The sequence below is a fragment of the Sarcophilus harrisii genome, chromosome 2 (genome assembly GCF_902635505.1).
Source record: "Sarcophilus harrisii chromosome 2, mSarHar1.11, whole genome shotgun sequence".
Lineage (NCBI taxonomy): Eukaryota > Metazoa > Chordata > Mammalia > Dasyuromorphia > Dasyuridae > Sarcophilus > Sarcophilus harrisii.
In genome coordinates this window covers 309,564,322-309,587,202 of record NC_045427.1, presented here as the reverse complement: position 1 = coordinate 309,587,202, position 22,881 = coordinate 309,564,322, and the positions used below count along the sequence as shown (strand labels likewise).

The window sequence follows — 22,881 nt, the reverse complement described above, 5'->3', positions numbered from 1 at the left end:
CAGAGAAGTTAGCTTCTTTCTTTTGATCTTGTTTCAAAAGTCAGTAATATTTTTGAGGTTGTAATATTATTTTTCATGTAACTTTTACTGGTTTCTACAACTTTTGGACAAATTAAAAATGTTTTTAGGGACAGCTCAGTGAATAGAGCAGCAGTCCTGAAGTTAGGAGGACCTGAGTTCAAATGTGTCCTCAGACACGTAATACTTCCTAGCTGTAATCCTGACACTTAATCTCAATTGCCTCAGTTAAAAAATGCTTTTACCATCATATTTTATGCATACATGGCATAGAGAGGTTCATAGAATCAGATTTAAAACTAGGAGGACTTCTAATTCCACATTCTTCATATTACAAATGAAGAAATTGAGATCTGGGAATTGCTAGCGCCTTGCCTGAGGTTACTGCCTTTTTGAAGAGCATTTTAATTGATATGGACTCTCTTCTGCTCCCCCAGTTGATCTAACTATGGCAGTTCTCAGGCAGACGGAGAGGATGGGGTTTGAATCCAAGTTGTATGAAAACGTCATCAGCCAATTGGCTGACCTTTGATGAGGAGACAGGAAGAACAGCCTACGTTTTTATGCTGGATTTGAGTCACAGAAAACAGGTTTCCTGCAGGAACTACTTGGCTTCTGCAAGTGTGTGGAAATATCATTTCCCTTGAAAATGTTTTTATCTTTGACATGCAATTACTTCAAATTGAAACAATTTATTTTTTCTTTTGCCCTCAGCTTTACTTCCATAGATGTATTTCCATTTTGAACTTTGAATTTTTTGAAACCTGAGTCAGGAGAAATTTATTTTCCAAGATGTTTATAACAGAAGTGTTTTAAAAAGGACTGCACATTCAGGTAAAAACCTAATTTTACTTATGTTTAATAGCATAGAAGTACCTTGCCTGACGTATTGAATTGGTGGTTTTTCTTGCATGACTGAAGGAATAGGTGTTTTTTTTTTTAAAGGTGATAATCAGAACTCTTTTGAACAGGTTTCCACTTGTTTAGGATTAACTGAGATAGATATGGAGTTGGTTATTTTGAACAAATAACAATGTTATCGAGAGACTTTATTTGAAAAAAAAGTTAGGGAATTTAAAACGAAATCTGTGGATATGTTTAGGGAAAGGAAGGAGGGAGCTGAATAGCAGAGGAGAGGCTCAGGAGACAGGAGAAGACTGGGCAAAGCTGAGAGAAGAAAGGAGAGGGAGGGAGGGAGGGAGGGAGAGAGAGAGAGAGAGAGAGAGAGCGAGAGAGAGAGCGAGAGCGCAATAGTACATGGATATCATCACAATAATAATTATAATATACATTATTACATTATAATACACTGTTTAAAAAGTTCTTTTTGCACTTTTCTCTAAACTGAGGAGGAAATTAAGGTTCAGAGATTGATTTGACCTAAGGTTTCACATACTGTTAATAGATTCAGGACCAGGAGTTAGGACTGCTGTCCTGTCTCCTTCTCCATTGTCTGTCACACTAGAGAGTTGAATGAAAGGATCACAATTTCTTAGTTTAGCTATCTCAGCTTCTAATTTACATGTATTTAACTTGATGGGTTTCTTAGCCTTTTTAAATGGCATTTCCAAGACAATAGGAATAAATCTTAAGTTCAAATGAAGAAAGCTTTGACTTCTCTATTATTTTTACAATAACAGATGTTTCTTTTTTTGGAAAACCTTGAAGTTCTGTTTGAAAAATGTAAAAATTAATGCAGAAAATTATGATAAGATGTGTGGAGTTCTAAGTCTTTTGCATAATCTTGTAAAAACTTATGTACTAATATAGTCCTTATAAGATAAAATCCAGTATATTTTTTTCTTTTACAGAATAAACTTTGTACCCATGTGATACTCTTAATTGGCAGCTAATTTTTTATTCCAGATAGTTGGCAACTTAGATAGTATTGGACCTGAACTCATCTTCCTGAGTTCAAATCTAGCCTCAGACACTTCTAAATATGTGACCCTGGTAAATCACTTTACCCTGTTTGTCTCAGTATCCTCATTTGTAAAATGTAGGAAGGGGAAAAAACCCCAAAAGAGTCAGTTGTGACTGAACAACAATACTTTTAAATACAAATTAAGTTCTTTAATAGTCCTTCCATTTCTAAAATTTTGTAGGTAATTTTTAAAAATTAAAAATAGATTTGATTTTGTAACATTTTGTAATCATAAAGCACTATTTATACACTTGTGTATATTGTTCTCACTATTCTGAGTTTAACTAGATTTCTCTCAAGTTTCAGATTTTTTTTTTTTTAGGATCCTTTTAATAGAGAATGTCCCAAAGTAATAGAAAAAATGTTTAATTCCAGGAATCAAGAATGATTTGAGTTTCAGCCTCAGCTCTTTTATCATCTACGATTGTAATCTTAAGCAAGTATAAAATGAGCAATTGGAGTAAGATGATTTGTAAGATCCCTTCCACCTCTGTATTAACATTATATAATATTGGCATCAAGATATTTCTTGGTTATTGTTAAAATTTAATGTCTATACTTCAGTGTACTTAGTTTTTAAATGAAATCATCATATTTATAAAATAACTTGAAATATTAGGTTAAAGGTCAAGGAAATGTAAAAGTATTGTATTGATAAAATATTTGTAAAGGCATTTTTAAAAATTAAAGCTTTTTATTTTTCAAAACATGTATGGACAATTCTTCAACATTAGACCTTGCTAAACCCTGTGTTCCAATCCCCTCCCCCCCTTTCTCCACACCCTCCCCTAGATGGTAAATAGTCCAATAGACATTTTTTTAGTACTAATCAAAAAGAACTGGAGAAATTCTAGTAATTTTTTCTCTACAATGTAATCCCATTATATTTTTATGTTTCTATCATGTGCAAAACATTGTGCCAGAAATACAAAGAAACATTAAATTGTTCTTGCCCTCAAGGAAGTTAGATATTACTGAGGGTCTGTATGTGGGTGTGTGGGTGTGTATTTGAGGGAGAGGAAGATAATAATAATCTCACATTTATAATTGTAAGGCTTAAAGATGTCTTCATCACAAATCCTATGAGACAGGTCATTCAAGTATTACTTATTCCCATTTTAATAAATATGCAAACAGAGATTATGAATTAAAGCTGTGAGAATTATGTGACTTGTTGAGAGAATAAAAGTAGTGGTTTCTGAATATTGTGTAGCAACACTCCTCTTTTCAACTTCACCCCACTTGTCAGTTTCTTTTTACATAAGACAGTTTACTCAAATAATTTTTGTGGTTTGTATTTTGTGCAAATAATTAAGAATCCATTACAATGAAAACTTGCAAACAAGTTTAATTAGCCATTGAGGAATGACTCTTAGTCTTACCTCATTTTCCTGTTTCAGAGTATTATCATTTAATAAAAAAATTTTCCCCATTCGTTTCTCTTCTAATTCTCTTTGTTACAAAAACATCTTAATTTTATATAGTTCAAATTGTCTATTTTTCTTTTACAATTACCTATTATTTCCTTAGTGTAATTGTTGCATCAGCCAAAGTTATAAAAAGTACTTGATCTAATTTTCTTTTGGTTTATTTTAATGGTATGACCTTTTATATTCACGTCAGTACACATTTTGAGGTTATTTGGTATATGATATGTATAAGATGTTGGCCTAAAAATAATTTCAGCTAACTTCCTTTGAATTAAAAAAAATTGCAGCTGATCCTTTCTTTCTTGAAACAAGTGATTATAAAGAATAGAATCCATACGCTTAAATTGCATGAGGTTCAATTGGAGGGAATTCTTTGTTAGTCATGTGTATTATTGACTTTGATTTGAACTTTGCTTCCATTTATGTGGGAGTTGTACTCCAAAAAAGTCAATAATTTTGGCTGTTGCTTTGCCACACTGCCTTCACCTTCATCTGACCCTAAGATAAGGGGACAAGTACCTAGATTTGAAATATTCTGAGGTTGGGCAACTAATTCTAAATACTGTAGTTATTTCTGCTTTCCTGCTCCAATTTGTTGATTTACTCATTTGTTCCATAGATTTGTTGACATAGGATTACTTTGTAAGATGAAACCCCATAAGATGAAGAAACTTAATCCTTTTCAGTATTTTTTTTTAGCTGTTTTTCTTTTAAGCAGTTAATTTATCTAAGTTGGAATTTAGAGCATGTAGTATTTAATAATTATATATTTTGGAATAAACTTTTAAAATGGTTATTTAAAAGAAAAATTTTCTGCCTTTTCTTGTAAGAATCTGTAATCTGGAATTGACTTAGTTTTTTGTATCTGTTCTTCAGACTTGTTATAATAAGTTAATTCAAGCAGTATTTGAAATGAAGTCAAGTGATGCAATCAGTTGCCAATTGTATGTCCTGTAAGCTACCTCATATTCTACTATGTCAGAAGAGAACTTGCCTTTCTCCCTTATCTTCTTTACTTGCCAGTTTTTGTTGATAGTACCACCACTCTTACAGTCGCTATTTATAACTTCAGAATCATCTTCACCTCTTTACTTATTGTAACATACCTGCTTAATCATTTGCTACTTCTTTTTGATTCTACTAATACTTCTCCCATCTCTCTGCTCATAAAGCCACCACATTAGCATGGGACTGCCCTCATTTCTCATTTGGCCTATTCCAAGAGTCTTCAAAATGGTCTCTCTGCTCCCCTTCTCTCTTTTTTTCTAAAACTTCCTCTGCCTGACTCCCAAAGTGATATTCATAAAGCAGATATGACTATTATTCTCATGTCTGCAAAAATTCAGTACCTCACTATGACTTCTCAAATGACATACAAATTCCTTTTTGGTATTTAAAGCCCTTCAGAAGTCTGCTCCACCTTCCCTTTCCTCACTTACTTTTCTTTCACTCTTCATGGAATTCTGTATTTCTGCCAGATTAGCTTACTTGCTTTTTCTCATCTGTGCTTTCTCTCAGTTCTGTGACTTTGAAACATAGGCTACTTTCTATGCCCAAAATGGATTACCTGCTCTTCTTAGAATCTTCAACTCCAGTGTCGCCACCTCCTACTTGAAATCTTTCCTTATCCCCTCACTTTCCCCGCCAAAATTGACTCGTGTTCACTTTGTACATATTTTGTATTTTTACATGTAGTTTTCATAATCTGAAGTTCTAATTTAGCACCTGATGGATAGTAGGTAATTAATAAGTGCTTTTTGATTAATTTGGTAAAAAAATCCTCTTAACTTCTATTAGACTGGGAGCAGTTGCCTGTTGCTTAAGGTACATAATATATGTAATACACTTGCATATTAAAAGATTCCTACTTTTCTATCTTAGGAATGATTGCAAGGGCTTCATATATTTTCATGTGAGAAATAAAAGGTAAAGAAATTACAATTAATCTTTTTGGAGTCAAATAATAAGCATTTGTTAATCACCTGTCATATGGCTAGTTGTATACTGGGTGTTGGACTTACAAAGCAAGAAGTGAAACAGTTCCTGCTTTCAGTGATCCTTGATTTTATTTTATTTTTTTTTGAGATAGGGAGGAAGGGTTTATCTTCTTCACAGATGAGTCAATAAAATATAATAAAAAAAAACAGTGATGGAGGCTAATAAACAAGATTAAATTGTTATGTTACAATCAATAAAGGCCTTTTGATAGATGTGGCCCTTGGTTTTGGCCTTAAAGGTTCCAAGAAATAGAAATAGAGAACCTTTCTTGCGTGGAGAATAATAGCTTGTACAAAGACAAGGAATTAGGAGGTGAGGTATTGTTTAGTGGGGAATAGCAAATAAACCAGTTTGGTCAAGAGAAATAGTTTGTGAGAGGAAGTAGTGAAGCTCTACATTTATTTTATTTTTTTAATCGAAACTTTTTTATTTTCAAAACAATCATGGGGAGCAATTAGGTGTTGCAGTGGATAGAGCACTAGTCCTGAAGTCCGGAGTTCAAATATGGCCTCAGATACTTAACACTTCCTAGTTGTATGACCCGGGCAAGTCACTTAACTCCAATATCCTCAGCCAAAAAAAATTATATATATATATGCTAGGATAATTTTTTAGCATTAATTTTTGCAAAACTTTTGTTCCAATTTTTCCTCCCCTTCAAGCCCTCCCCTAGATGGCAAGTAATTCAATATGTGTTAAACATGGTAAAAAAAATATGTAAATCCAATATAGGCATACATCTTTATACAATTATCTTGCTGCATGAGAAAAATCAGATCAAAAAAGAAAATAAAATTCAAGCAAACAACAAAAAAAGAAGTGAAAATGCTATATTGTGATTCACACTTAGTTTCCACAGTCCTCTCTCTAAATATAGATAGCTTTCTTCATTATAAGATTATTGGAACTGGCCTGAATGATCTAATCACTGTATAATCTTGATGTTGCCAGTACAATGATCTGCTGGTTCTGCTTATTTCACTTAGCATCGGTTCATGTAACTTTCTCTGAAATCATCCTGCTGATCGTTTCTTACAAAACAATAATATTCCATAACATTCATATGCCATAATTTATTCAGGCATTCTCCAACTGATGGGATCCATTTAGTTTCCAGTCTCTAGCCACTACAAAAAGGGCTGCCACAAATGGTCCCTTTCCCTCCTTTAAGATCTCTTTGGGATACAAGTGCAGTAGAATCTCTGCTGGATCAAAAGGTAAGCACAGTTTGATATCTTTTGAGCATAGATCCAGATTATTCTCCACATGGTTGGATTCATTCACAGTTCTACCAACAAAGTATTGGTGTCCCAGTTTTCCCACATCCCCTCCAACATTTGTCATTATCTTTTCCTGTCATCTTAAGCTCTACATTTCTTAATAAGTTTTAGTGTTTTATATTAGAAAAAGCCATGGAAAAATTTTCCCCTGATTTTCCAGAGTTTTATACTTAACTATGTAAAGAATGATTTTAAATTAAAAGTTTTTTTTTTCTTCACATGTTAGGGATATTTTATTTATGTTTGGATTTTCTTCTTATCAGAGATGTCCAGAATTCTTTCCAGAATTTTTCACATTTCTTTGACTTGGTTGCTAGAATCTTTAACAGAAGAGCAAGATGCTCTTTATCCATAAGGATCTAGGTGAAACAATTTTGGGACAGTTTCTCTGAAATAAACTTGTAATGCTCCCCTTGTCCCCTTTCTCCCCTATAATAGATTATGTATTCTTGGATCTTCTGAATGTTTTTTTTTAAGGAATTGATTTCATTTTGGAGGGAAACGTGAGATGTCTATATAGGTGGTTATCTATATAAGTATCCATAATTACATATATTTGTTTCTGTTGTTGGAAGCTAAATAATTGAAATATAAGAATATAGTAGGGCATGCAGAATTTTTGCCTTTGTGTGCATTTATTTTTCAATGATATTAATCATTTTTAATCTCTTTTTTACTTTTAAATTTATACTATCTATAACGTAACCACAGAAGAGAAAAGCTAGAAGTGTTTAATGGTTGGACTCAGCAGTTTTCTTTTGCCTCAGCTTCTTATAAATTGCTACTCCTTCCCTTGTATTTTCAAATAGACAATATATTTTGATGCATATTTGCATATATTTCAAATTCTGTTCATTTTAGCTTAGAAGTAAAGTTCTTTGGAGAAACTAAGATGACATCTAAAATTTTCCTTCATATTTTTTTGAGAACATCTTGAACAATTTAAAAGAGTTTCTAGAATTGACAAGCATTTTGCTAACATTTTTTGTGTGAGGCTGTTGGGGTTGTGACTTGCCCAGGATCATGCAGCTAGGAAATATTAAGTGTTTGAGGTGAGATTTGAACTCAGGTCCTCCTGATTCCAGTGCTCTATCCACTGCACCCTCTAGCTGCCCCTATTTTGTTAACTTTTTTTTGCAAAAAGCATTTGAATCAGAAGATCTGAGTTTTATTAACATTTGTACCATGGACTTGTGTGGTACACATGGTACACATGGAACACCTGGACATAAGTTAATTTATGTCCCTCAAATGATGTAGAATGGCTGTAGAAGCAGTTTACAAAGGTAAGGGGCTATAATTATGTAATCATTATAATTCCAAATATTAGTTGCTGTTTAGTTTTCTTCTTTTGAAAAATAAGTTGGATTTGTTGTTGTTTTGGAGTGAATATGACCTATATAGCATTATTAGGGTGGACGCTTATTGGCTTAGTATTTTCTATTCTGCAGAACTTGTGTGCCTCAAAAAACAATTCTCATTGCACAGCCTCTTCAAAGACTAGATTAGGGCCTGTTCTGCATGATCTTTTAAATAAATAAAGGTGGAATAGGCAATAGTCTGTATATGTAATTTAAGACTGCCAAAATACCATTTCCTTTTACCCTCTATTGACCTGTTTTTAGTACTTGAAACTTTGAAACTTTATCACTGTTCCTTTATATTCAATATTATGCCTCTAGAAAGCTTATATAAAATATATATTTGACCTGGGAAGTAACAGGTCAACATTAGCAGTCATTAACACATTTGTTCAAGTTACCTTATCAACAGAGAACTACAATCTACAGGAATTGAATACAGGCCAGGTAGTTTTGGGTGGGAAAGACAATTGTACAAAGTTCAAAATATTAGGAGGGTCACGGAAGCTATTTTAGGACCAGCTCTGTTCATTAACCATTATGGTAGCTGGTAAGTGTTATAGCTTACCAATTGCTACTGTAACTTTAAAAATTAGTCTAGAAATTTTCCTGAATGAAATTTTTTGGGGACATTTCATGAGCCAAGTTATTTATCACCTTGTAGTCAAATTACTAGTGATGATTCTCTCTAGATTTGGTACTTAGCATATTGCTTGTGATCTCATTTGAAGAATTTCATCTTTGATATAACTTGAATTTAACTCAGCATCAATTCTCCATGCTAGAACATGGCACCAGAGGAAGACTTTTGTTGTGAAAGCACCCATCTCAATGAATCTTAGATTCATTGATGTATATAAGGAGTAAAATATTTAATATTCTGTTGTGAATGGTCAGTTTCTAGCTGATAATAGCATTCACTTTTTTTTTAACGGCAAGTATTTTGTAAAATTTTAAGTGATAAACATTTTAATTCTTTTTTTCTTAATTGAGACAAATGCAAAAGTTGTTGTATTATAATGAATAATTGGGTTTTCAGAAAACATCTTTTGTTAGGATAGCTTATTTTTTAATAAATCTGGAAAGGTATTTCCTCTGGTTTTTAATCATTGAGACATCTGTGCCATCTACTTTTGACAGGTTTGAAAGTATTATAGTCCTTTTCTCCTGCTTTAAATTTTCATTGAGCTGAAAAAATTGTAGCGATTCCACTAAGATTTGAACATGGTGCTCCATACATTATAAACTATATATGCACGTACATACACACACACACACACACACACAAAAATATATATATATATATATATATATATATATATATATATATACACAGAGAAAAAGAGAGAGAGAGAGAGAGAGAGAGAGAGAGAGAGAGAGAGAGAGAGAGAGAAAGTATTTTATTTTTATAATTATGTGTAAAGACAGTTTTCAACTTTTTCCTTCCCCTGAAGTAATTTGGATTAAATGACTTGCCCAGAGTCACATAACTAGTTGTGTCTGAGGCTGGATTTGAACTTAGGTCCTCCTGGTGTTAGTGCTCTTTCACCTCCCTTTCCCAACATTGATTTTTAATAAGATTTTGAATTTCAAATTTTTTTTTTCTCCCTTCCTCTTTCTCATTCTTCCTCCCAACCCCTCTCACCAAAATGATAAGGAATCTGATATAGGTTATATGTGTGCAATCATGTAATCATATTTACACATTTGAAAGAAGAAAAAAAACCACAGAAAGCTTCAAAAAATAACCAAAAAAAGTAAAAATAGTATGCTTTGATCTGCATTTAGACTCCATAGTTTTTTCTCTGGATATAGATAGCATTTTCTATCATGGGTTTTTTGGAATGTCTCAGATCCTTATATTACTGAGAAAAGCTAAGTCATTCATAGTTGATCATTGCACATGCTACTACTATATACAGTGTTCTCTTGATTCTGGAGATTGGTATTGGAGTATTGGAGACATAAAGAAAGACAGAAGATGGTTCCTCATCTCATGAAGATCCACAACATTTATATTACACAATTTCAACTGGGCCCTCACCTTTCTTATCAATTCACCATCCTACTCTCTACAGCGGCTCTTCTGTACCTTTATATCTTTCCTCAGACTTCCTATGGACTCCCTCTGCCCCTTCCCTTCAGCTGAGAACCTTGCCTGAAATATTACAGAAATAATTGAAGCCATTGCCATGAGCTCCCACTTCTGTCCTCTTCCTCATCTCATATCACTCATTAGCTTTCTGTCACTATTTCCTCATTCACCCATCTCTTCTAACATGTGACCTCTTTGTTATCCCTTTTCTTTCACTTCAATTTCTCTTTGTCTGCTGGTTCCTTCCCTACTAGGTACATGTAAGTACATGCATGCCTATGTCTCCTCTGTCCTCCAAAAACCTTCATTTGATCTGTTATTTATCTTTTGTCTTTTGTGGCTAAACTCCCTGAAAGGGATATCTATAATAAGTGCCTCCATTTTCTCTACTCTCATTTCCTTCTTAACCCTTTCCTATCTCATCATTCTCTGGATCTGCTCTCTCCAAAGTTACCAGTGATCTCTTAATTGCCAAATCCTGTCTCTTCTCAATCCTCATTCTCCTTAAACTCCTTGCAACCTTGATACTGGAGATTTTTCTCTTCTCTAGTTTTTTGGGGTACTCTTTCTGGTATTCCTCCTGCTTCTCAGACCTCACTCCTTCTTAGGTTCCTTTGCTAGACCCTCATCCAGGTCACATTCAAACTTATAGGGGTCCTCAAACTATGGCCTGCGGGCTGGATGTGGCAGCTGAGGACGATTATCCCCCTCACCAGGGCTATGAAGTTTCTTTATTTAAAGGCCCACAAAACAAAGTTTTTGTTTTTACTATAGTCTGACCCTCCAACAGTCTGAGGGACAGTGAACTGGTCCCCTATTTAAAAAGCTTGAGGACCCCTGTCAGGGTTCATCTGAATTTATTCTTTCTCCTCTAAATCATCCCTAAATCAGCCTAACTACTTATTACTGTCTAGGGCAACAAGATCCTCTTAAACCCTCCTAATTCTTGTCTTAAACTCCTCACACTATCTTTCACGTACCATAGATAATCTGTTTCCAAATTCTATGGATTTCACATTTGCAGTATTTTTCAAAAATGCTCCCTTTTCTCCTTTGACACTGTCATTTCTTTGGTGCAAGCTTTTATCAACTCACTCTTCGACTACTACAATAGTCTATTGGTGGGTCTGTCTGCCTCATGCTCCATTTAGGAACCAAAAGCACAAATCCGATTAAAGTGTCTGTCTGTCTATCTGTCTCTGTCTCTTTGTCTCTCTGTCTCTCTCTGTCTCTCTGTCTCTCTCTCTCTCTCTCTCTCACACACACACATACACACCCACACCCTATTTAATAAACTTCATAATTCTCTTTCACCTCTTTGATCAAATACAAAATCCTTTATTTGGTATTCAGAGTCCTTTTTAACCTAACTCATATGCACATTCATTTTTAATCTTACATTGTACTTCCCATCACATATTCTTCAATTTACTGATACTGGCCTCCTTGCTGTTCTATAAATAAGACATTCCATCTCTTCTGCCTGGAATGCTTTTCCTGCTCATATATACTGCTTAGCTTCCTTTACTTCTCTCAAGTCCCAGATAAAATTCCTTCTTCTGCAGTAAAACTTTCCCAACTCCTCTTAATTCTAGTTCCTTTCTTCTTATTTCCTATTTATCTTTTATTTTTTTGGTTCTTTAGTTCTTATTTATCTTGTATATAGCTTGTTTATGTATATTTGTTGTGTTTTCCTCATTAGATTATAAGGCCCTCCATTAAATTGTATGCTCCTTGAGGGCATGGGCTGTTTTTTGCTTCTTTTTATATATGGGCCTAGCTCTTAGATAGGAGCTTGAAGAAATATTTATTGACTAGGACTGGTTGTGTAAATAAGTTTGGACAACTGTTGCATTTGTTTCATATTTGAATGAAGTGATACATTTCAGTATAGTTAAAATACAATATTTGTGATTCACATAACAGTTGTTTTTAGGAATTCACAAGAATATTTGTTTTAGCAAATAGTGGGATTTTTGTGACTGGTAGCGTTGATTACAATGAAATCTCTGTTGAAACAAACCCTTTAAAAAGAAAACCCAATATAGAAAAAAATGGACATTTGTAGAATAGGTTAGGAATGACAATTTGCATTGGTAAGAGGAATGGAATTAAACATTAGATATAAGCTTAGGTATGTATGTACATTGTGCAATGAAAAGTTGTGTAATGTTGGAAGCATTCTCCTAGGATCATAGGACTGTAGTCAGAGCTGGAAAATACTTGAGAGGTCATGTGTTCCAGCTCCTTGATTTTACAGATAAAAAATCAAAAAACTTAGACCTAGAAAAGATTGTGACGTGTCCAAGATCACACCAGGAATAGTAAGTGACAAACATGAGAGATTAACCCATTTCCTCTGACCCTCCATCGTTTTCTACTACAGAGGGAGTCTTAGGATAATCCTCCCTCACCCCACCAGCCAAATTTAAAAAAAAAAAAAAAAGAAAGAAAGAAAAGAAAAGATAGATGAAACCTGGGGATCGACATTACAACAAATTTGTAGGATTATACAATTTAGTTAAAAGGGAATCTAGGGTGAACCATTCCATTTACTTTATTTTGTAGTTAACAAAATTAAAGCCAAGAGAAATGAAATTTTGTTATTTTTTGCTAAGATGACACAGGTAGTTAAAAGTTAAAGCTAGGATTGGAACTCAAGTCTTCTAACTCTTAAGTTTAGTGACTTTTCTACTTTTTCCTACTGAATGACAAATAATAGGGCCATTCATTGAATTCCAAAATAGAAGTTTTTGTGTGTAATTTCATTCCTATTCAAACAGTCTTATTTGTTCTTTAGAAAAGAACTGTGAGATTCATCTTTCTTGGATCTTTTTTGGTTCTGTGGGACATAACGTGCTAATATATAATATTCTAAAGCCATGAATTAATGCCATGATAGAAACCATACAGCTGACAACTTATTTTCCAATAGTTTCATACATAAGTTTTTCAGGAGACCCTATCACTTGCCATATATATGTGTAAAAGGGCGTGATGAAGTCCTACAACCAAGTGGGAAATGATAAAAATATGTCTGCCCTGGGACCCCTACTTAAATATAGGCTCTAGAGGAAGTTTTCCAATATGTCCTACCCACTTCCATCCATCCTCATTAACATTCTCTCTTTAGGAGTGGCCCAATAGGTCAGGGGTACTGAGAAGCTATGAATTTGAGAGTTGATTTACTCATGTAATAAGATGGATTTCTGGAGATAATGGAGAAATCCAAAGGAGCAATCATATAGGAAGTCATGAGTAAGACTGCTTGGAGTCTCTCCTTAAATAGAAGGCCTGAGAGGAACATCCTGAATAGGGAATTCCTTCTTGTTTGATACTTTGATTAGATGGGCCATTGAGATGTTTGCTGAGTTATGGTAGAGAATCTGAAGAATACCAGAATTTTAAGTTCTTTTCCTGACCAATTTAGCTGTGACTTACAAATTCGTTCTTAATTTTAAGTGACATGAGGATAAATTTTCCATTCTGTCTTACAAGAGACAGCATTTAAATTAGAAAACATGTAGCATACGCTAGAAAATATTTTTCTTGGCATTTATTTCTGGCTTCATGGTTTGCAAAAGAGCAAACTGCATATAAGAGAATGCTTGGTATTCATGTCAACAATGTCTTTCCTGGGTGGTCAAACATCAAGAAGGGATTTGGTATCATTTATTTTAATTAGTACAAGCTATGAATGTGCCATAGGGAATAAACATTCTTTTGGTGGTTTATACATAGCTAATCTTACAACTTTTTAAAATCATAAACTACTAAAAGAAATTGCCTAAATAAATAACGTCTTGATACTTGAAGTCTGCCATTTTTTTCATATTTTGTGTGCCTCATTATGTACCTTTGACTTACAAAGACCCACTTCTCACTTGTTTAACTCCATAAAAGGGGAATATGAAATTATGTAATGGATAACTATTATTTGTATTGGAAGTTTACATCGAGCTCTTTTCTCCCAAGAATTGGGAGTACTGTTTATGGAAATAACAAATATAAAAATAAACCATATTTTACCCCCAGCAAAAACAACTTTTAGATATTTTTAACTTTGGGAGCTAGTCTATTACAACTATAGCTTTTCAGTAAAATCCCTCAAAGTATTGAAAAGATTTTTTTTGTGCCAGTATTCCAATATTTTAGAACCTTCACCAAGCATTTATTGAATTCTTAGGTATTGGGGAAAGCCAAGACTGAATTAGGCAGTTTCTAATGTAATAGAGTTTACAGAATAGTAGTGAATATTCTCTTTCCCTCCTTTTCACCCCTGTTTTCCACATATTAAAATAGAAAGTAGTGTATATATATTTGACAAGTGCAAACATGATAGATACATTGAGTATGTAAAAACTACAAATAAGCACTGTTCTATATTACTTACAAAAATATTTATATATAGTTACATAAATTATCCTTTTATAATATTCATTAGCATGATACAGTGAATGTAGCACAGATTTCAACATCTCTGGGTTCTAATTCTGGTTCTCTTGTCTGTATGACTGAGCAACCTATTTAACTTTGGGGTCATAATTTTCTCATTTGTAAAATGAGCGGATTATATTTAATTTTCTATTAAAGTCGTCCCCTACAATGCTAATATTGTTTATTATTATTATTATTATTATTATTAAATACCATTCTAATTATGCACTTGACATGCAGAACAATAATAACAAAACACTTTGAAGACTTTGTCATTATGTAAATATCAGTTTCTGTTATTCCTTCTGCTTTTACAAATATGTTCTCTTTGAAGGGACTGAGCTTATTTAAAATGCAGTTTAGACAGAGATACCCTTCTGAATGGGTCACTTGCAAATCTGAGGTTGCTTCAGTCTATAATATACATTATGGATCATGTATTTATCTTCTTTCTTTTCAGAAAGCTTTAAGTTGGATTCCTTTCATAACAGCTTATTCTTCCCTTTTCTCAGTGAGTTCATTGCCTGACTCAATTTTCTTTTCTACCCTGTCTCCTTCCCTCATTCTAGGGAACTTCAGCACACATCTTTCCCACCAATCCTAGCATTCTATCTATTTTCTCAATCTAATCACCTCTCATGATCTAGTTCTCCATTCTACCTCAGCTACTAAGAGGGGATTTTTCTGTCACCTATGAGTTCCAATTTTGTATTCAAAAAGTCTGATTTTCCTTTATCTAATCATAATCTTTTATTTTTCCATCTCTTCTTAAATTTTACTCCTATAGTTCCTAAACCCATCTTTTGTCCTTTTTCTCATCATAATCTCTAATCTTTTTGTCCCACAGTATTGTCTCAGCCTGTCATCACTGCTCTGACTACATTCTTCCTTTCTATTCTTGCCTCTTTGGAGAACCAATTCAACTCTACATTCCTTTCTACTCTTGAATCTCTGCCACTTTATGCCACTGATCATGTCTTGCCAAGCCCTAATCCTAGGTTATTCTCAACATCTTATTTCTTTAGTCCTACTCATGGGCTGCTAACTGAAGTTGAAGAAAATCATGAAATTATGCTGAGTGGGTCCACTCCCTATTTATGCTAACTGATCTAAATTGGGACTTCACTGCAGTAAGGCAACCTTACTACTTGGCTCTAATTAATGTCCTATCTTATCATCCAAACCCCATCTAAATCTCTATCTGTTAAGATATGGTTCAAATTTTAACCTAAGATTTTTTTCAAAGGTTTTCTTGGTTACAGTTGATTTAATCTTTGAACATTCTTGTTTTTTGAACTATTGTGTATGTACTAGCCTATGGTCTCATACCCCTAAGAAACTTTAAATACGTATACATAAGCAGATATTTTCTTTTCTCCCTAAGCCTCCTCCTTTTCCTTCTCCTACTGTTTCTGCTAAAGTCTTAGCTTCATATTTTATCAGAAAAATTTAGGTTATTTGCTGAGAATTTTCCATTTCCTCCCCTTCATCTCGTATCTCTCTGACATTAACCCCCATTGATTTTTTCTTTATTCTAGTGTGATGATGAAGTGGCCCCTTTTGTTTGCTAAAGCCAACTCCTCAATCATATATCCTTTTTTTCCCTAGATTGTTTTACTTTCTTTCTAATCTTCAGTCTTTATAAGTTGGTTTCTTTTCCATTATCTACAAATATGCCTGTCTCCCCCATCCTTAAAAAGTCCATATGAAAGTCTCTCATATACACCAGGTATTATCCTATATCTTCCACTTCTTCCTTAGAGAAAAGTGTGTGAAATTGATATTTTTCATTTTCTTCTAAATGCTTTGTATTCTGGCTTTCATCCTTATCATTCAATGAAAACTTCTCTCTCTAAAGTTTACCAGTGAACTGTTAATCACCAAATGCACAATCCTTATCCTTTTAGTTTTCTCCAAAATATTTTACATTGTTTGATGCTTCCTGGGTACTCTCTCTTCCCTGTTTTTTTCTGACTCTTATTTTTTTGATTCTCCTTTTAATTGCTGGACTACTAGATCCTAGAGCATAATTTTATAACTTCAGATCATCTAATCTAACCCATTCATTGTACAGATGAAATTGAGGTTATATATTACATGGTTTGCTCAAATATCACACAGATTCTAAGTAGCAGAGCTGGGAAATGACCACAAGTAGTTCTTCAAACTAAATACAGTATCATAGATGAGATCTCACTAGTGAAGAATACAATAGGACTATCCTTCATTTTAGATACTAGCCTCCTTTTCCTACATGCTGTGATTGCTGTAATATTTTTAGCTTTCATGTGACAGTGTTGACTTCTCTTGAATTTGGATTTCACTAAACTCTTTGGATCTTTTTTACTTCAATTGCTTTCTTGCCATACCCTTTTCACCTTCTTCCTATTTTGTATTTGTACTGTTGACTTTTTGAACCTTAACCCCATCTAAATTTCAGCTCATTAGATATGGCCCATATTTTAACCTGTCAAGATTTTTTTTAAGATTCTCTTGATTACAGTTGACTTACTGTTTGTTGAACCACTTTGTATTTACTAGCTTGTTGCCTCCCTAGAAGATTTAAATTCATACACATACACACACAAATCACAATAAATAAAATTAAGAGATGAGAACTTTCCCCCCACCTTCCATATCTAGTAATTGCATTCTTTTCAGCCATTTTTGTTTCCATTGATTACTTAGCTTTAGGTTTTTCTGATGAATTATGGGGAAAAGAGAAGGGAGGACTACAGAAAAATAACTGTGAACCACTTTTTAAAATATTTGTTTTGCCAGTAACTGGTTTTAATGGTAATATAATTATTTTTCCGTGTCTCCTTTTTTTTGGAAGTCTCCATGTATGAGGACTATATATATATATATTTTTTTATCTCTAATAAATGTTTCATTGTAGTAAATAAAATTAACTTGGATTTATTTTTTCACAGGTATATTGATTTTTATCCTGAATTCACTATCTTGGTGTTTGTCCAGTTGACTTTTTGATACACTTAATTGTTTCTTTGAGGCTAGTTAGAATCGATTTATTTTCTAAATAGTGCTTTTTTGTTTGAATTTAAAAAAAAAAAATGTTAGTAGTCTTTTTAATATGACCAATCAGCATCACTTCCTCCTTAACTCTGGTTTTGTTATAAGGTAAACTAGTACCAGAACTTGATTTTGATTTTGTTTTTGTGCTTTCTGGAAAACTCTTCTTTTAGTTCTTATTTCATGGTAGCTTTTCTTAAATCTCTAATCTAGGTTTAGACTTGTTCTTTTGCGAAGTTTTGGCATGTAAGAAAAAGAAAAAATTTAAAAAAAAAAGAAAAAAAAAGAAAAAAATTGATTGGAAAGGGGAAATGATGATTTGATCATCCATATTTCAAATCTCTAATTTTAAAATGTCCCCTTTCCTTGAATAAATGTGGGCTCCATTTTGCACATAGATTCTTAAAAGACAATTTCAAAGGCACAAAATTATGAACATTCTTGCAAAAATCTCTAGCTCTAAAAATTTAAAAGAAGTCCTATACAGTTGCTTTTAATGTCTTTATAAAACCTGGAGCCATACCTCATTCTACTTTCCTTTTGAAATGGAGTTAGAATGTGTTTTATATTCTCTAACATCTGGAATAATTGCATTCTAAAAGCATTATTTTGCTTCTTTTTCCCCATAGAAAGGCTATAATCGAGAAAGCCAGCTTCTCAGTTTTCAGGAGTTTTCTTTATCAAAAGAGTTTATACTCGAGTAAGTTATAAAGGAAAATTTTTGCAAGTGCTTTTCTTAGTTTCTGGTTAGAAAATTCAATACATGCTACAAAGAAACTTAAGTCTTCTTGACTGGCATTCTCATTAATGAGAAGTGTTCTTGGAACATGACTAGAGTAATCTCACATTATAAAGCAACTTGTATGTAAGTCCATTGCATTTAAAGGGAGCTTATAGATTTCCTGTATGGCAGCTTGGTGGTGCAGTGGGAAAATCCAAGGTTTTGGAGGTAAGGTGATCGGCCTTTTGAGTCCTGCTTCAAACACTTAATAGGTTTGTGATTCCAGGCAAGTTGCTTACCTCTTTCTGTTTCATTTTCCTCATTTATAAAAATGGGGATAATAACACCCATTTCATATAGCTACGAGAATCAAGTGAGTTAAGTAAAGTGTTATGCAAACTTACAAGTACTACATAAATGCTTGCTGTAATTATTACTTCCAATAATAGCTGTCAATGCTAGTTTATTGTTGGACTTTGCAAAGATGATGAAGATAACTTATTTAAAATTGGAACAAACTTTGTAATTTGTACTGAGTGCTATAGTTGATAGAACTGGTTTTATATATATATATATTATCTTGAACATTTCTTATTGCAAATGCTTAAGAAAACCTGTGCTATTAAGGCTGAAAGTAGAATTCTTATATCCTCATTCATGGATTGTATACTCTAATTCCCAGAAATACCTGTAACAAATGTGCCTATTTCTTAATATACCTTACAGAAAAGATTTTTTAATCTTCATTTAAAAATGTACATTGGAAAGCAGAGTTTAAAAATGAGTGTAGTTTGAGTTATTCTTCTTTGTGAAAACAAAAAATCTTATTCATTAAAAATAATTTATATTTTAATGTAGTCATGATTTTATCAATGTGGATGCCCTTCCTGTTACCAAAACTGCATCTAACAGTACCTTCTCATCCTTAGAGAATCTTGTTTGAGATCTATAAATTCTTCTTGGGGTCTACCTAACATAATGGAAATCTTCTGGGTCTTTTAATTTATTAACTATTATAATAATATTAATTGCAGCCAGCATTTATATGGCTTATTAAATTTTGCAGTGTTCTTTATCTCATTTTATTCTTACAACAACCCTGAGAGATGTGTCATTATTATCTTCATTTTATAGATGAGGAAACTGAGACAGAAAGAAATTAAGTGATTTGCTCAAGGTTATACAGCTAATAAGTGCTTGAGGACAGATTTGAGAATATTTTTCTGATCTGAAGTTCATTGCTGTCCTTGCTACCTAATATTACCCCAGTATGAGTGCAGGCCTTGCTGTCCTGTTGTTATCCCTTGCCCCGATATGGTTAGCCTACTTCTTTTTACAGTAACATGTCAATTGATTTTTTTTTTTTTTTTTGGTATTATATATAAAACATCTTATTAGAATCTATAATTTACCAAGACATTTACACCCACTGTCTACCTCTTCACTGCCCACTGTCATCCATGATTTTGATTCTTTGAAGTTGTAGTAGACAGGGGTGTGTAGTATCCCTGGGAAAAACTGGTGTTTAAAAGATGGGTGAAGGAAGTTAATAAAAACAAAATGTCTGTCTATAGAGTGCAGAGAATTAAATATTTGGAAGATAATCACAAGTGTCAAATAGCAAATAGTCACAAATTTACATAATCTACTTGGGGAAAAGAATTTTAAAAAGTATAGTCTGAATGCTAGGTATTTTTTACCTATTTAATTTTTCCTTTGTAGGTTATGAAACTCAGCTCTTTTGAGTTTTTATGGATCTCATTTAAATTTTTATTACATCAGATATGTTTGGGCAAAATATTTTAAAGCTTTTAATAATTAAAATAGTCCCATTTCATCTTGTATAACTCTCTCATATCTTTAGTCATGTACAAGTTAATTTCTTTCTTGCTCTTCAGATTTGCTTTTGATGAGACCTTTATGCTATATCCATTTAGTCTTGTAACCATTTGGAGCTTATCTTGGTATATGGAGGGAAGTGTTGGTTCTTACCCAATATGTGTTAGATTGCTAGTCCAGTTTTTCCAGAATTTAAAAAAAAAATCAGATAATGAGTTCTTCCCCAAATAATTGAAATCTTGTGATTTACCCATTGTTAAGATCCTTTTTTAAATTTGTTATGAACCCCGTTTGTTTTACTGATCAACTTTTTTTTTTTAACTGAGACCAATTGTTTTAGTGCTTGCTGTTTTATGAAATCTACTGATTGATAGAAAGATCACCTTCTTTTCCATCTTTCTCAATCAAATTTTGTTCCTTCACATGAATGTTATAATTTCTTCTAGTCATGAAAATATGCTTTTGGATGTTTGCTGTATCTGTTACTGAGTAATTAAATTAATTGAGTTAGCATTATTATTTTTATTAGTTCAACCTACACAGGAAGCAATTAATGTTTGCATTTTTGAGTGTTTTATAGTTATATGATCTCTGAGTAAATTTTGGGATATGTATATTCCTAAATATTTTATAGCTATTGTATTATTTTGAATGGAACTTCTTTTTCTAGCTCTTTTTGCTGGGTGTTGTTGGTTTTATGTATAGGAATCTTAATGATTTATCTGAAGTTGTTTTATAATCTGCAACTTTTTGGAAGTTATTATTATACTTTTTAGTTAATTTTTTAGGGTTCTCTTAAGTTCATTATCTTAACATTTATAAAAAGTGATATGTTTTCCCTTTGTGCTTATTACACTAATTTTTTTCCTGTTTTATTGATATAGTTAGTATTTTTAGCGCCATGTTAAATAAGGAAGCTAATAATGGGCAACTATACTTCTGATCTTATTGAAAAAGGCCTCCAACTTTTTTTTATTCTATACATTTCCTTTTAAATTTAGATAAATAGTATTTACTAAGTTAAGTAAAATTCCACTTATTCCTATAATTCCTATATTTCTGATTCTTAACCATTCTTATGATTTCTAATAGAAATGAGTATTAAATGTTGCCAAAATTTTTAATCATCTTTTGATAGACTCATATAGACAATTTGTTATAGTTTTATGTTAATAACGTTGTATTTCTGATATAAATTCAACTTGATCATACAGTATAATCTTTCTAGTATTTTTTTAAAATCCTGCTTCTTAATATTTTATTTAACATTTTTGCAACAAGGTTCATTAGGAAGTCTGTAGATTTCTTTCTCCGTTCTGTCTCTCCATAATTTATGTATCAAAACTACTATAAAAAGAGATTGTAAAGGTGCCTTCTTTTCATGCTGTTGGAAATTATTTTTTAATGTTTGATAGAATTCACTTATAAATCCATCTAATCCTAGAATTTTATGCTTGAGAATTCATTTATGGCTTGTTTGATTTTTTTTTTCTGATAGTGGATTATTTAAATAGCCTATTTCTTTTTAAAAATCTTCTTATTTTATATTTTGGTATTTACCTATTGATAACCTATAAGTTATCAATTTTGTTAGCATTAAATTGGACAGATTGGTTTATAATAATTTCCTTTATTTTTTCCTTCTGTTGTTTTACATTTTACTTCTTTATTCTTGATAGGAATAATATTTTTCTTGTTCAGAAATCATTTATCTCCTAGTTTTAATTCATTCATTCTTTTGCTTTTAGTTTTAGTAATCTCTTTTAAAATTTCTACTTTGTTAATTTAGCTGAGGATTTTTTATTAACATTTTAATGAATTTTCATGGCCAGTTCATTGATTTATTCTTTCCTATTGATGAAAGCAATTAGAAATGTAAAATTTTATTTCTCACTACTATAAATGGGGTAACTACTTGAAGTATAGTTGTACTATACTTAAAGTACTTGAAAATTAAACTCTGGCTTTGAACTGTTAAAAAATACATTGTTCTGCTGATGTTTAACTTGAAGTAGTTATTTCAACTATAACTTTACTACCAGGTAGAATTGCAATGCAATGCATCAGCAAAATAATCTAAAATTTAAATAAATTTTTATTTTACCTAGGTTTCAAGAAAACATTTCAAGTTGTATCCAATAGGAAGAATTGCCCTATGCCTATGAATTGAGAAAAGGTAGGTTCAATGATTTGTTACATATTGAGTTTTGGTACGTTTTTACATGTACTTTGAGCCAATGAAGGTCTCTTATATCTAGTCATTTTGTGATTAGATTTGACTCATTTGGTTTTTTAGATTATTCAAGTGATTTGTGTCTTCTTCCCTTTTTACTTTATTTGTTTGACCACTTTATTATTCTTGGAGAAGGAGAAAGAAGATAAAATAAATAATTTTTATTAAATTTAATAGTATTATTACCACACTGAAATGTTTGATATTTTTGTATGTCATATAATTAACTAGAAAAATCTTTCCTGGCAGTAACTTGTGAAAAAATGTTTTTTTTTCCTAAGACATTTTCTAGATTTTGAAATTCTACATAAAGTTTAACTTACTTAGTTGATATTTTTTCCTAAAAGATATGTCTATCCTGAGATCATAACAAGTTTGTGTGTGAGTAGCACTATTTTCCTAAAAACCTAGAAATGTGTAATTTTGCAAAGTTTATATTTTGTTGTAAAACATAAATAACCTTTAATGTAGAAATAAACAAAAAGTGTAAAGGACTGAAACTCTGAATAGGT

The 22,881-nt window shown here is 32.3% G+C and overlaps 1 protein-coding gene across 9 annotated transcripts in view; it reads left to right on the top strand.

The window, feature by feature from the left end:
• Nucleotides 1-22,881, top strand: part of SIPA1L1 (signal induced proliferation associated 1 like 1) — a 298,451-nt gene that overhangs the window by 33,210 nt on the left and 242,360 nt on the right. For 7 of the 9 annotated variants that reach the window (XM_031952587.1, XM_031952591.1, XM_031952592.1 and 4 more), the window contains exons 2-4: nucleotides 456-639; nucleotides 733-852; nucleotides 22,245-22,312. The gene's annotated coding sequence lies outside the window, so the exon portion shown is untranslated. The remainder of the gene's footprint in view (nucleotides 1-455; nucleotides 640-732; nucleotides 853-22,244; nucleotides 22,313-22,881) is intronic. The other 2 variants (XM_031952586.1, XM_031952588.1) reach the window with 2 other exon arrangements.